The 16,892-nt window shown below is 35.3% G+C and overlaps 1 protein-coding gene across 1 annotated transcript in view; it reads left to right on the forward strand.

Moving 5' to 3' along the window:
* Positions 1 to 15,829: 15,829 nt before the first annotated feature.
* The window catches only part of LOC149564504 (uncharacterized), a 195,798-nt gene continuing 194,735 nt past the window's right edge, over positions 15,830 to 16,892 (forward strand). The window contains exon 1 of the mRNA XM_089818046.1: positions 15,830 to 15,964. The gene's annotated coding sequence lies outside the window, so the exon portion shown is untranslated. The remainder of the gene's footprint in view (positions 15,965 to 16,892) is intronic.

The raw sequence follows: 16,892 nt of genomic DNA on the forward strand, positions 1-16,892 counted from the left end.
AAATTGTCATAGACTTGGGTCTATTGATAACATTATCTCAAAGGAAGTAGTAGAGAAGTTGAAACTTGCCAAGAAACCTCATACCCATCCATATAGAGTAACTTGGTTGAACAAAGGACAAAATGTGCTTGTAAATGAACAAGCTTGGGTGGAGATTGTCATGGGAGAGTATAGTGACAAGATACTTTTTGATGTATTACCCATGAATGCTTGCCATATTTTTTCGGGAAGACCATGGCATTTGATAGAGATGATGTATAGCAAGGGAGGAATAATGCATACACCTCCAAGAAGAGTGGGGTGACATAGAAAATATAGTCCTTAGTAGAAGAAGAAACTAATAAAGCAAAAACAACTTACAACTTGTTGATGAGTGGAAAAGAGTTATTAAATGACATCAAACATGAAGAAGGGGTGAGGTTTTTTTTTGTGTGTTAAAACCCAAGGAGGAAGAGACTACAAAATAGTCCACCATTCCTAATGAAGTGAAGCAACTACTTGAAGAGGTTAAGGACATCATATGTGATGGAACTCCAACTACCTTGCCTCCTCAAAGAGCCATAAGCCATAAAATTATTTTTTTACCATGGACATCCTTGCCTAATAAAGTTTATTACAAGATGACTCCTAATCAGAACAAGGAGATAGAAAGACAAGTACACGACTTGTTGGATCAAGGCCTCATTAGGAAGAGCATCAACCCATGTGTAATTCATGTGGTTTTAGCACCCAAGAAAGGAGGTAAGTGGAGAATGTGTATTGATTATAGGGCCATAAATATGATTACTATTAGATATAGGTTTCATATTCCTAGGATAAAAGACTTGATGGATTGTTTAAGTGGTGCTAGGTATTACTCCAAGATAGACCTTAAAAGTGGCTATCACCAAATTAGGATGAAAGAAGGGGATGAGTGGAAAACTACCTTTAAAACTAGAGAGGGTATTTATGAGTGGCTTGTTACTCCTTTTGGTCTTACAAATGTACCAAGAACATTTATGAGATTAATGAATAAAGTCTTGAAGGAATATACAAGGGTGTTTGTGGTAGTGTACCTAGATGACATTCTCATTTCTAGCAAAACAAAAGAAGAACACATGAAGCATCTTGAGATAGTGTTAAGAAGGATGCAAGAGGAGAAATTCACCATTGACCTTGATAAAAGTGAGTTTATGAAACAAGAGCTAGTATACGTAGCCTTTGTAGTGTCCCAAGGTGATTTGAAAATGGATCCAAGTAAGACACAAGCCATCCTAAATTGGCCTGCTCCTAAAACAGGGACAAAAGTTAGAAGTTTTCATGGATTAGCCCAATTTTATAGGAAGTTTCTAAGAAGGTTTAATGAAATATGTGCATCAATACTAGACATCATAAAAGGAGGGCTCAAAACCAAGTTTTTGTGGACCAAAGAAGCTAGTGAAGGGCTTGAGAGATTGAAGAATGAAGTAGCTACATAGCCCATATTAGTTTTGCCAAGTTTTGATCACTTGTTTATTGTGGAGTGTGATGCAAGTCAAATTATTGTAGGAGTAGTCCTAAGTAGAGAAGGAAGACAAATGGCATTTCTCAGTGTGAGGTTGAATGAAGCTAAGTCAAGGTAATCCTTCTATGATTTAGAACTATATGCAATAGTCCAATCTCTTAGGAAATGGAGGAATTACCTTTTACCTAAAGAATTTTTTGTCTACACTACTAATCAGATCTTAAGCTTCATCAATAAACAAGAGAAATTAAGTTTGAGGTACATTAAGTGGATGGAGTTCTTGCAAGCATACACCTTTACCATCAAGCACAAAAAGGGGCAAACTAATAAGGTGGCAGATGCATTGAGTAGGAGGCTCTTAAAAGTCCAGTAAATTAAGTTAAAAAGCATTGGGATAGAGGGATTCAAGGACCTCTATGAAGGAGATGAAATTTTTTTATAAGCTTATAAGGCATGCTCATCATTTAAGAATCATTTTCATAGTGGGTGTGCTAACTATACTTTGCAAGCTGGTTTACTGTTTAGAGATAATTAGTTATGTGTCCCAAGGGGTTCTATGAGGGAAAACCTTATCCAAGAGAAGCATAATGGGAGTTTGAGTGAGCACAATTTTAGAACTTGTAGCTAGGTACTACTATTGGCCAAGAATGCAAAAAGATACTAGAAAATATGTGGAAAAGTGTCTTATTTGTCAAAAGGCTAAAGATACCTCTTCAAATGCTAGCTTGTATCAACCTTTGCCAACCCATAATAGACCTTGGGAGTGTATGAGCATGGACTTTATAGTTGGTTTGTTAAGAAAAAAGACCAGTTTTGATAGAAATTCACCATCAACCTTGAGAAAAGTGAGTTTATGAAAAAAGAGCTAGTATACGTAGCCTTTGTAGTGTCCCAAGGTGATTTGAAAATAGATCCAAGTAAGACACAAGCCATCCTAAATTGGCCTACTCCTAAAACAGGGACAGAAGTTAGAAGTTTTCATGGATTAGCCCAATTTTATAGGAAGTTTCTAAGAAGGTTTAGTGAAATATGTGCATCAATACTAGACATCATAAAAGTGTTAACCTCATAATGGTTTTTGACACTTGAGTGCCAACACACTTAATCACATTCCACATTGGAGCCGAGTACACCATGCATGCCGAGCCACAACAAATGCCAAGTTAGGAAAGACTTCAGGTGCCGAGTGATCTTCATGTGCCGAGTAGTTTTTAGATGTCGAGTGAAGATCAGATACTGAGTGTTAACAAGTGCCGAGCAACATAAGGTGTCGAGTGTTAACAAGTGCCTAGCAACATAAGGTGCTGAGTGATACAGTTTTGTTTAGGTGTCGAGCTATCTAGGAAACAACATGTGTCGAGTATCAGCAATACTTCAGGAGCCGAGTAACTCAGAATATCAGCATAAGAGTTTGTAATTGCACAAACTATGATGCAAACAGTTTTTACAGCTGACATAAGGTAAATCTCGAAGGATTTAATTATGAGATTGAATCTTTTACTTTTCCTATGCAATCTACATGTAGCCAATAAGAAAAATGATGAAGGCATGCAACCAATAGAAAAAGTGCAAATAATAAGCGAAAAATGAAGATTGAATATGGATCGTAGATCCATACCTAACCCTAAATCCTCAAATCTCTTTATAAGGAAGACAAAATTTCATTGTAAATGTATGACTGGACAAACAAGGGTGCACAAGAAAAATCTATTTTTCAGAAGCGAGGGTTATCAGATCACAAAAGGATCAAGATCAGAGAAAGTAGAAAAGGTGCCTACATTCAGCAATCAAGGATTGTAATCTATCAGGTTCATTATACCTAATACTTTCTAGCAATTATATTAGAATGAAAATCCTATGGTAATAGGTTAGCTTAACAGCTATTTCATAGATCCTTTAATTAGGTGATTAAATCCTTTAACAAGGTGACACTTCATGTAAAGTGTTTGTAAAGCCTCTAACCAGGTCACTATTAATACAGTGTAAAGCCTTTAACAGGGCAGGCCTTTAACATGGCAAACCATCAGAAGTGGTTGAACAATATTGCTACAGTAATTTTTGTGGGTATCATCCCCACCCCAGTTTTACCTTCTTATTCCTGGAGGGTTTCTGGGTTACCAAATTCCAGTGTTATGAGTTGTTGATGCATGTGTTTAGTTTCATGTTTATTTGATGTATTTACATGCATGCAATTTACTTTCAGTTAAAAGTTTTATTGTCTAAAGTGTGATACTTATGATTCACCCCCCTCTCATAAGTACTCTTTCCATATTTGAATATTCCAACAAAAAGGAGGGCTCAAAACCAAGTTTTTGTGGACCAAAGAAGCCAATGAAGGGCTTGAGAGATTGAAGAAGGAAGTAGCTACATAGCCCATATTAGTTTTGCCAAGTTTTGATCACTTGTTTACTGTGGAGTGTGATGCAAGTCAAATTGTTGTAGGAGTAGTCCTAAGTCAAGAAGGAAGACCAATGGTATTTCTCAGTGCGAGGTTGAATGAAGCTAAGTCAAGGTAATCCTCTTATGATTTAGAACTATATGCAATAGTCTAAGCTCTTAGGAAATGGAAGAATTACCTTTTACCTAAAGAATTTTTTGTCTACACTAATAATTAGGTCTTAAGCTTCACCAATACACAAGAGAAATTAAGTTTGAGTCACATTAAGTGGATGGAGTTCTTGCAAGCATACACCTTTACCATCAAGCACAAAAAGGGGTAAACTAATAACGTGGCAGATGCATTGAGTGGGAGGCTCTTAAAAGTCCAATACATTAAGTTAAAAAGCATTGGGATAGAGGGATTCAAGGACCTCTATGAAGGAGATGAAATTTTTTTAGAAGCTTATAAGGTATGCTCATCATTTAAGAATCATTTTCATAGTGGGTGTGCTAGCTATACCTTGTAAACTGGTTTACTATTTAGAGATAATTAGTTATGTGTCCCAAGGGGTTCTATGAGGGAAAACCTTATCCAAGAAAAGCATAATGGGATTTTGAGTGGGCACAACTTTAGAACTTGTAGCTAGGTACTACTATTGGCCAAGAATGCAAATGATACTAGAAAATATGTGGAAAAGTGACTTATTTGTAAAAAGGCTAAAGCTACCTCTTCAAATGCTAGCTTGTATCAACCTTTGCCAACCCCTAATAGACCTTGGGAGTGCATGAGCATGGACTTTATAGTTGGTTTGTCAAGAAAAAAGACCAGTTTTGATAGTGTTTTTGTAGTAGTAAACAGATTTAGCAAGATGTGTCACTTTATACCATACAAAACCACACATGATGCCAGCTATACAACTTACATTTTCTTCAAGGAAGTGATCAGAATTCATGATCTACCAATCAACATTGTATCAAACAAGGATGTCAAATTTATGGAGCATTTTTGGAAGACATTAGCCACCAATTTGGCTCATAGTTCAACACACCATCCTCAAATTGATGGTCAAACAAAGATCATCAATATAGTGATTGGGAACCTACTTAGGTGTTTGACTAAAGAGTATGGTTAGTCATGGGATTTGGTCATTCCACAAGCCAAAACTACTTACAATGACAGTACAAACAAAACCACTAGCAAAAGTCCTTTCCAAGTAGTCTATGGTATTCATCCAAGGGGAGTTTGTGAACATAGAGACTTAAGGGAACATGAAGAAATCAGTGCGCATGTTGATGACTTTTCCCAGTCCATGAAGGAGTTACATGATCAGGTTAAAAAGACTCGCATAGAGGCAAATCAAAAGTTGAAAAGAAAAGTAGATGAGGGAAGAAAGGATATTCGATTTCAAGCAGGAGATTAGGTGTTAGTGCACCTCGACAAATCCAAGTTGCAGAAGGGAGTACCAAGAAAACTTCAAATGAAAAGGATAAGACCATGTAAGGTCTTGGCTAAGTATGGCCAAAATGCATATAAACTAGACTTTCCAAAGGAGTTGGCTATCTCACCCATCTTCAACATCAAAGATATGATTCAATATAAGGGTCCTACAATAACAGAGGAAAACAACAAGTTTGAGCTAGATAAAGAGGTCAGAGACATTAGTATACCTACTCAAATCAAACCACGACCTAAGAGGATATGGACTCAAGAGTGAAAAGGAAGACTAGGCACCAAGTCTACATGGAACACTTTATCAATTCGAAAGATCAACCTACTACATAGGCTACTTGGGTAGCAAAAGTTGATTTCAAGAAGCTTGGTATCAACATGGACATGTTACCTCTAGATACCACTTAATCTTTTTGTTGCAATAGAAGAATGGTGCAAAAGCACCTAGGATCATAGGTACGGTCCTAATAAATTTTGGCTTGTAGGTGGTTTTAGCTAACCACTAAGGAATAAAGACTAATTATAAAGTCCCAAGAGTGTTATTAGGTCTTTACAAATAGCTAGTGAAGTGTGTAAGGAGTTGGAATCAATAAGTATCAATGTAAAGGCAATAAAGCACAAAGTTGCTTGCCATTATCTTGGAAAGTCAAAGATTGACTAGACATTGACCAGGGTCAACAAAGTTGTGGAAATGTGCTAGATGATGGTTTTAGACCAAACTTGCTTCATTTGAAATGGTTTGAAGTCTAGGAGTGGTCAAAATGCAAGTTTGTGAAAAGTTGTTCATGACAACTTTACATTTCGCATAGTTACAACTTGCCCATTTTAAATTCTATGATTGTATTGTTATTTACCACACATGTAGGAGGTTTATATAACACCATATTATGCATAAAAGGGTTGGTGTGCATTGTGTACAGATACACAATTTGAAGCAATAAAAAACTCCAACATTACAATCACAGTCCTCTTTCAGGCCCATGATCCTCATGTTAATTGATTGAATGGGACCTTAGTTTCTCATGGATTGTTAGAGCATTTTTAGTAGATTCTTACATAGCAATTTGGCTTCTTGATAACAACTTTAGATAGGAGTTCATAAATTGTTTTTGAACTTGCTTGTACACTGTCATAATTAGAGTGGTGAGCAAAGAAATAACTCTTTCTTGATTTCCAGCAATCAAAATCTCATGGCCCTTTGGGATCAAGGAGATCCATGTATATACCTTGCACATATTCAATCTATATTCATATTGTAGAGGTTTTCTATTTTTAGGAGGAAGTCCTAGGTGAGTAGGAGCTACCTAGCTAGGTGAACAAACAACAAATCAAGGGTGAAAAGACTTAATAGATGGATTGAAATGTGCAATACAAGTCCATGGTTGTAGAGAGCACACAATGAAGGCTTATCATGCCAAGTGACAATTTTGGAGGCTGCCATCTTGAATGGGTTTGAATTGATCCTAGGTGACTGTAATTGTAAACCTTTGAAACCCTTGAGAATAGGGGCTTTTTGGTCCTATGTTGTACGAAGATCTTGGTGAGCCAAAACAATGAAAATCTTGAAGTAGTCTAAAAAGGGTATCTGGATTGGTAGTTTGTTTGGCACATCCTTAACAAGTTTAGAGATATATAGGCAAAAACCCCAAATTGGAGGCCTAATTGGCTACTAGTCCTACTAGCCCATTTTACGAGGTTTCTTGAAATTATTTGAGAAATGATGACTCAAACTATAATATGGACCCTAGAAATCCTTAGGTAGACATGTGAAGAAGCTCTAAAAACCATGTTGGCTTGGTGAGTGCCTTAGATCATCTAGTAGAAGGATTGAGAGAGAAGGAGTGAAGGTTAAACCTAAGCTTGGTGAAATGTTTCAATTGATAAGAGAGGATCAGTGGACTAGGGGAATAGGAGAAGAGTTCCCTTGAGGTTTGGGTAAGAACAAGACCCTAAGAAGACTAGTAGGAGAGCCTTGAGTGTCCTAGTAGGTAGAATAGGACTTGGTGGAGATCCTCCTCATTAGCAAGTGTTAAGAAGATTCAAATAGAACATTTTCTAGATGAATCTAGTACCACCCACTTGAATATATATGGTTTCTTTGAGGTCACGAAACAAGTCAACCTCAATATAGACCCTTATCTAGGGACATACATTAAAAAAATGGCCGGGTTCTAAACAATATGACTTTCCAACAAACTTAGACCCTTATCTAGGGACATACATTAAAAAAATGGTTGGGTTCTAAACAATCTACCTTTCCAACAAACTAAGTAGTGGCTTACATGAATGCCCAAAAAGGAAAGGAAAACTAGTGAATTCAACTCATACCAAGACCCTAAGTTTCTTGTCATTTGAGATAATAATGTGTCATGACCAATGCTAAAAAACCAAGGGGAAGATGGAACAATCTAGGGTCCATGAGAGAGAATAGCCTCAACATGGGATACATTTGAAAAATGAAACAAGCCCTTAGTACGGCTTTGAACGCCATCAAGATGAATCCCATGAGGAGTCTAGTGTTGGAAATATAAGAGGAGTAACTAAGAGGGGAGGGGTGAATCAATTACTAAAAAAATAAATCTCAAATCCCTTAAATGTCAGTACAAAAGACAAATAAATAAATGAATACTATTGAAGCTCGGTAAACACACAGCATGTTGTAACTCGTTCATAACTAGATTATCTTGGTAAATGATTTAACACATAAACCTTTAGATGTTATTTGTGATTACCATTACTTTAACTTAGTTTCAAACACTTAAAAGAAAATAGCATAAACACATTTGACACCAAGATTTAACGTGTAAATCCAATTTGGGGAAAACCATCAATTGCAACTAGTGACTATTTTTTCACTCTTGTGAAGTGAGCCTTGTTAGGAGCCAACCCTATTAAAGGTTACAAAACACATTGATAGGTGTGCCCTTGTTAGAGGTCTTGAGAAAAATTCAATGGAATTGCCACCTTGTTAGAGGATTTGCAAATAGCTGTTAAGCCAACTCTGTTAGGAGATTTAGATCATTGCTACAATATTTAGAGAGTAACAATGAGATAACCTTATTTGAATGCAATTGAATTGCTAATTACAGATCTCTATTCTGGCTTGTGCTTGATCCTGTTTGATCGAATATATCATTGCTGCTCCACAAGGATATTTTGCTTATCCTTCAAATTTGCTTCCTCTGCTCATCATTAGATCTTCAATCACATCATCATCTCTTATACATTCACACTTTGAAATCACAACTTGCCCTTATACTTATATCTTCCACTTTGTCAAGTCGACTCAAATGTAACTTAGAATAATCATTATTCATCACCTTAGTTGGTTGGAATCAATAGATAAATCAATTAAGCTTAGTACAACAAAATATGAAAATCCTTCGTTAGCAGACCCAGCTTGGTAGAAACTAACTCAAAAATAATTTCCTATGTTAACCAACAGAAGCTTGATTAAAATTGCAAAATTACAAAAATCCTTTGGCAACCGAGTGAGCTCGGTTAGCACTGGTTCCATCCAACTTTCCTTTGTTAACCGAGTGAGCTCAGTTAACACTCACTTTTTGCAACTTTTCCTTTGATGCCTAAGTGAACTTGGTAGACATTGTCTTCTGAACTAGGCAAACACAGGAACAGTTAGTAGACATTGAGAACTATCTTCACTACTCAAGTGAGCTTGACATATACTGACTGATAATGATATGACGTTTGTGTAACATCAAAGACAACACACAATTAACCAATTGTATCCAACAATCTCCCTCTTTGGCATTGATGGCAACACAACATGTCATAGCACAATAAAATTTTGGATTTGGCCTTGAGAACTCCCTCTGTTAGTATGAGCTCTTCCTTTCACTGGATTCTTTCTACAACAACTATTACCAAGTTCATTCAGAATATTCTCCCTCTTTTAGCAAACTTCTTCATTGAAAAATTCTCCCTCTCTGGTTCCTTACTTTATTCTAGTTCCAAAAATTTCTTAGAGATATGATAGTAAACTTCTCCCTCCTTGACAACACATGCCAAAGACAATAATTCTATAAATACTAATGTACATTAAGTACTGATTCATCTGAAATACGCCCTTGCCAACTTTGAACCAACTTATTGATCTTCAACAGGTTCTAGTTGATGCATTCACTAAACTTCATTTAGTGAATTTCAGATAGGGGAATGACCCCTAGCTTACCTCTTACATAAAAAAATGCATCCTTAGTTAATGGCTTGGTGTCTAAAATTTGTTCTTTTGTATTCACATATTCCAATTTGACTTCTTTATTCTATACTAACTCTCTTAAGAAATGATATTTTATAGCAATATGCTTTGTTTTGGAATGCATTATTGGATTCTTTGATATGTTGATTGCACTGGTGTTATCACAATACCTCCATTCCTTCCAATAGTTATTTGAACCAAACAATGTTAGAACAATTGATTTCTGTTGCTACATATTCTGCCTCTGTTGTGGATTGAGATGTACAATTTTTCTTATTGCTTGTCCAAGATACTAGTTTCTTGCCAAGAAAGAATGCTCCACCACTAGTGCATTTTCTGTCATCAAGTCTTCCTGCCCAATCAGCATCAGAAAATACTTTCAAGTCCAAATTGCCTCCAAGTTTGTATCATAAGCCATATTCTTCAGTACCTTTTAGATATCTCATGATTCTTTTGATTGCCATCATGTGATTTTCCTTGGGATTTGTTGAGAATCTTGACACCATGCCAACTGCTAATGCAATATCAGGCCTTGTATGCAATACATATTATAATTTTTCAATCATTGATCTGAATGTGGTCTTATCTACTTCTTTGGGATCATCATTTTTGGAGAGCTTATGTCCAGTAGACATAGGGGTTCCAATAGGTTTTGAATATTCCATTCCAAATTTCTTCAAGATCTCCTTGATATATTTGGATTGAGTGATGTAGATACCATCTTTGTTCTGCTGTATCTGCAAGCCAACAAAGAATTTTATTTCACCAAACATGGACATCTCAAATTCTTTACTCATTTCTTCTAAAAATGCTTTGCATAAGTCATCATTTCCTATAAATAGAGTATCATCAACAAATATTTCTAACACAATCTTCTTATCTGGTCCTTCCTTGATATACAAACTACTGTTGTCATTTGTCCTTTGAAAACCAATCTGTACCAAGTAATTATGTAGTCTTTCATACCTAGCTCTGGGAGCTTGTTTGAGACCATATAGTGCTTTTTGTAGTTTGCAAACTAGGTCACTTTTGCTAGGATCCATAAAACCTTTTGGTTACTCAATGTAGACTTCTTCATCAAGAATTCCATTTAAGAATGTAGATTTGACATCTATTTGATATACTTTAAATCCTCTATGTGTTGCATATGCTAGTAAAGTTCTAACACCTTCTAGTCTTGTTACAGGAGCAAAAGTCTCACCATGGTCAATACCTTTTTCTTGAGAATAACCTTTACACACTAATCTTGCTTTGTTTCTTAACACTTTTCCATCTTCATTCAGCTTATTTCTAAATACCCACTTTGTACCAATTAAATTTTTATCCTTGGGTCTAGGAACAAGAGTCCAAGTTTTGTTCATTTCTATTTGTTCTATTTCTTCATTCATTACTTCAATCCAACTTTCATTTTTTAGAGCATTCTTAAAACTTTTAGGTTTAAATTCAACAAGTAAACATGTACCTTTTAATTTGCTTCTTGTCATTGTTCCATCTGATTTGTCTCCAATGATCTGATCAAGTGCATGATGCCTTCTGACATATCTTGCTAACATTGGTTCCTTGGTCTTTGAGTGAGTTCCAACATCTTCTTGAATTTTAGTTTCAAGCTTGGGTCCTTCTGTCTATGACTCAGGTCCATCAAGCTTAGTTTGAACTAGCTCCATAGCCTTTTATTCTGACTTGGGTCCTTGTAGCTCAGGTTGCACTGTCTGCAACTCGATAACTATTGAAGTTTCTAGGGACTCAAGAGATGAAGCTTCTTATCTCTTAGATAGATTTGGTAGGGTATCAGGTTCATAGTAAACAAATCTTCGGTAATCTTCAGGTTCCTTGTTGCTTTCTTCTTCACTCTTTTCTACAAATTCATCAATTTTGACATGTGCACTTTCTATAATTTTGTGAGTAGACAAATTCAAAAATTTGTATGCTTTACTTCTGCAGGAGTATCCTAGAAATATGCCTTCATCACCTTTTACATCAAATTTGCCTTTCCTAGAATCTTTCAATATATAAAATTTGCTGCTAAGGTTTGTAGCCATACCATAGTTGACAAGGTGTTTTGTTTGAATCTTTCTTCAATTGAACTCTATTCAAGGTATGAACTGTAGTGTTGATAGCTTCCTTCCAGTATTTGAGAGCAACATTCTTTTCAATCATCAAAGTTTTTGCACAATCCATGATAAATCTATTTCTTCTTTCAGTTATCTCATTATACTATGGTGTACTAGGGGCTGATACCTATCTTTTGATTCCTCTTTCAATGCAAAAATTACTGAATTCATAGGAGATGAATTCACCACCTCTGTCTGATCTTAACCATTTCAACCTTTTTCCAGTTTCCTTTTCTACTCTTGCCAAATACCACTTGAATTTTTGAAAGGTTTCTAATTTATCTTTTAGATACATTACTATCATCATTCTAGAGTAGTCATCTAAAAAAAGAATGAAAAACTTTTCTCCACTATAACTCTCTATTCCAATAGGTCCACATAAGTCTATATGAACAATTTCCAAGACTTCTTTTGACTGATAGTCTTTTCTCTTGAAGCTTTTCTTTCCTGTCTTACCAATTTAATGATTCTTGCAAAGACCCATGTTAGGTTTCTTTAAATTAGGAATACCTCTTACTCTTCTATGTTCGCTTATTTTAACTAGGTTATCAAAGTTCACATGACATAGCCTTTTGTGCCATAACCAACTTTCCTCTACTTGAGCAATTAAATATGAATGATCACTGAGATCAAGATAAAATAGATTACCTTTTATTTTCTTGCCAGATCCAATAGGATTTTCTTTCCCATCTAGTAGTTTGGCCTGTCTATTCATGAATTCTACCTTGAATCCAATGTTGTTCAACTATGCCACACTCAGTATAGTATGCTTTAGTCCTTCAACCCAATAAGCATTATCACATACAAGTTCTTTAGTCAACAAGATACATCCTTTTCCTTTTATGTTACAAGGTTCATTGTTTCCAAATCTTACACTACCTCCATCATAATATTCCATATGCTCAAATTTTGTTTCGTCATTAGTCATATGATATGAGCAGCCACTGTCAATAATCCATATATCATTTTTGCTAACATGAGAGGTAAGTGCCATCTTATCTCCTTCATCACTAGATTCATCTTTCACAACAATATATACCATTTCATCTTCACTGTTATCAAAATCTTTAGTTGTAAAACAAGATTTCTTACCTTTGTCTTTGGAGTTCTCATAATTTTTGAAGTCCTTCTTGCCTTTATGCTTGTTACTTTTCTTCTCATCATTGATTTCCTTGTTTGGACACCTAGCAACAATGTGACCAAATTCTTCACAAGAAAAGTAGATCAGAGGAACTTTACCTTTGTACTTTCCTTTGTGTTTGGAATACTTCCTTGCAAGCAGGGCTTCAACAACTTAAAGATCATTGTCTAAAATTTCTTCTAATGTTCCATCTTCTTCACTTCCTGATTGATTGGATTTTGCCTTTTTGCCCTTTTCTTTGAGTGTGAGTTTGGCTTTAAATGCAGATTTAACATTCTTTGAAGCAGGAACATAGTTATCATAGTTATCTAATTCAAAAGCTATCAATCTTCCAACTAGAACATCCAAACCTATTTTGTTATTTGGATCACAACTCTTTTCTTGAATAACAGACACTCTAATTGCATAAATAGGAAGAAGAGTTCTAAGCACTTTACTTACAACAATTTTCTCCTTAATGTCTCCTTTGGATGCTTTGATTGCACTTACATTGGCCTTGATTCTTTCTACATATTTTGCAATATTTTCATCTTCTCTCATTCTCATTTGATCAAATTTTTCTCTAAGGCTTTCTGCTTTGGCTCTTCTTACATTGTCATCTCCTCCATAAATATCTTTCAATTTGTTCCACATTTCAAAAATAGTTTTGCAATCTTTTACCTCATCAAATTCAACATAACTGAGAGCAGATGCAATATCAATCATCATGATATTATTCTTCTTCTTTTCAGCAATGTCTTCAACTGATAAAGTTCCAGTGGGAGTCTTGTATTCAGCATCAAGATACTTGCAACCTGAATAACTGATGGTAGCTAGATGTAATCTCATAAGTCCTTGCCATGCTGCAAAATTGTCTCTGTTCAGCTCGAGGATCTCTCTTTTGTAAGATATCCTGATCTTTAGCTTAGGTCCTTGAAACCTTTTCCACAAGAACCAAAAGATCTGATAACAATTGTTGGAAATATAAGAGGAGTAACTAAAAGGGGAGGGGTGAATCAGTTACTACAAAAATAAATTCTAGATCCCTTAGATGTTAGTACAAAAGACAAATAGATAATTGAATATTGTTGAAACACATGGAATGCTGTAAATTGGTAATAACTGGATTAGCTCGGTAAATGATTTAACATATAAACTTTTAGATGTTATTTGTGATTACCATTACTTTAACTTAGTTGCAAACACATAAAAGAAAATAGCATGAACACATTTGACAGCAGGATTTAACGTGGAAACTCAATTTGGAAAAAATCACCAATTACAACTAGTTACTGTTTTTCACTCTTCTGAAGTGAGCCCTAATAGGAGCCAACCCTGTTAAAGGTTACAAAACACATTGTTAGGTGTGACCTTGTTAGAGGATTTAATCACCCTGTTAGGAGTGGCCTTGTTAGAGGTCTTGAGAGAACAATTCAATGGAATTGCCACCTTGTTAGAGGATTTGCAAATCGTTGTTAAGTCAACTCTATTAGGAGATTTAGATCATTGCCACAATGGTTAGTGTAACAATGAGATGACCTAATTTGAATGCAACTGAATTGTTGATTACAGATCTCTGTTTTGGCTTGTACTTAATCCTTTGTGATTGAATATATTTGCTGCTCCACAAGGATATTCTACTTATCCTTCAAATTCACTTCCTCTACTCATCATTAGATCTTCAATCACATCATCATCTCTTACACATGCACACTTTGAAATCACAACTTGACCTTATACTTATATCTTCCACTTTGTCAAGTCCGCTCAAATATAACTTAGAATAATCAATATTCATCACCTTAGTCGGTTGGAATCAATAGATAGATCAATTAAGCTTAGTACAACAAAATAAGAAAATTCTTCGTTAGCGCACCCAACTCTAGTAGAAACTAACTCAGAAACAATTTTTTGTGTTAACCAACAGAAGCTCGGTTAATATTGCAAACTTAAGAAAATCCTTTGGCAACCGAGTGAGCTTAGTTAGCACTGGTTCCATCCAACTTTCCTTCATTAACTGAGTGAGCTCAGTTAACACTCACTTTTTGCAACTTTTTCTTTGACGCCTGAGTGAACTCAGTAGACATTGCCTTTTGAACTAGGCAAACACAAGAACGCTTGGTAGACACTGAGAACTGTCTTCATTGCCCGAGTAAGCTCGACATATATTGACTGATAATGATATGACATTTGTATAACATCAAAGACAACACACAATCCAATTGTATCCAACATCTAGGCCTTAGCAACCCATTCTTGTAGCATGCTTTAAGAAGTAACCCTACCCACAAAATATCCAATCAAAATGCATTTTTCTAGCCACTCACATACATTGAAAATCTTGAATGTGAAGCACAACATTAGGGGAGGGTATACTTTGTGAAACATATTTGGCACAAACTTGCAAAGTCGTTTGTTCGCGGATGCCATGAGCTTATGTTGTCACAACTCCAACACCAACATCAACTAGTAGTAAATGTGGTATGCCACACAAATACACAAGATTTAGAAAAGCAATACAAGACCCAAACTCTAGCCAAGGCTTCCTTTTACTATTAATTTTTAAGCTTTAACTACTTAATATTATTTTATTATAAATATTAAATTTATAATACTACAAACAATTATTTTCTATCCAACATTCTCTATATTGTGGGTGTTTCCTTTTCAACCAATTGTTGCTTTGTTCCACTTTTAATTCAATCAAATTTAAAATAGGATATGATCATTCTGCTAACTTTTTTTTTACAAATGCATTAACATATTTTCAATTCATTCTAAATAAATAATTTAGACTCTTCTTGAATATTTTATTTTTATCTTAATGTAATCTTTGTTCATTATAAAACATCAATTCTTATCAATAGATTTGACTAAAAAACTACACAACTAAATCTTAATACCAATATCACAACATCAATTCTGGTACACCCTCACACCCTTTATAATTTCATTGCTTCTTCCTAAATTGACGCTAAATATATATGAAAAGTTTGGAAATGCGTAAACCCAACATTAAACATTTGAATGTTGCCAAGGTTAATATTATTAAAAACATTTAAGTCATTATCAATATCATTTTATATAAAAGTCAACTAGGCATCGTGGAACTTGGCTTCCCTCTCCGCTGCAGTTCATGGTTTTGGTGCGAAAGCACCATTAAACAGCCAGTAATAATATCTGTATAATTGTAATCTTTTGGGTAAGCTTCCGAGATCGAAATTCTTTCATTTCAATCGTGCTTGTCTTCATATATCTAGAGACTCGTATTACTTTACAGACAGAAAAAAGTCCATTGCTTGCAAGACAGAGTGCTTAAAATCTTGGAATTTTTGTTTTGTTTTAGTAAATGACTAATGGATTGTTATTTTGTGCGTACAAACAATTTTCTAACTAGCGTAATGGTCCATCAATTATTTCAGTTGCCCAATGCCATTTCTTAAATCTCTTTCAGAACGTTTTGTCTACCAAACTACTTATTTCCAACAATTCTTTGAAGTTAATACTAGTTATTTATCTCTCGCTTGACACTATATAGGGGTATATGCTCATTCCTGCATATTTGATATTACGGAATGTCTTTTTATGAAGAGACCATGTACTAAAACCAAGTCACTAAGTTTGCACATTCTTAATGGGATATTGCCAAGATAGCTTTTGTTGATCAGGAGTGGTCTATTCATGCTTTTGAGAGCACACGAAGAGGATTGTAGAGGTGGAGATCCACCAACTTGATGGGCGGAAGGTGGAGGTGGTTACATCCATCTAGAGTGTTGTTTGTTTAGAAGTGTTGACGCTACAACAGCTACGTGGATGGCATTGAGAAGGTTTAGAGCGGTTGTGCTACCAATCCGTACAGAGTGATCTATCATTGGAGGGCAAACCTTTGGTCGAAAATGCTCAAGAAGGTTTTGAAGGTGTTAGAGTTCTCATGAAATGCTTGAACTTGAATCTGCATGAGCATTCTAGAGATCACCAACGACTTGGATTGAATAGCAAAGCTAGCATCCACAACATAATTTTTCCTTATAAGTTCTAATGGATGCAATTCTATTTATAACTTTTTCTCTAATCTAGTTGCATGTCATAGCTAGGAAAAGTTTGCAAAGAACTTGACCCATCACCAAGAA

The sequence above is a fragment of the Cupressus sempervirens genome, chromosome 3 (assembly GCF_028749045.1).
Source record: "Cupressus sempervirens isolate cs-2001-9-10 chromosome 3, ASM2874904v1, whole genome shotgun sequence".
NCBI lineage: Eukaryota > Viridiplantae > Streptophyta > Pinopsida > Cupressales > Cupressaceae > Cupressus > Cupressus sempervirens.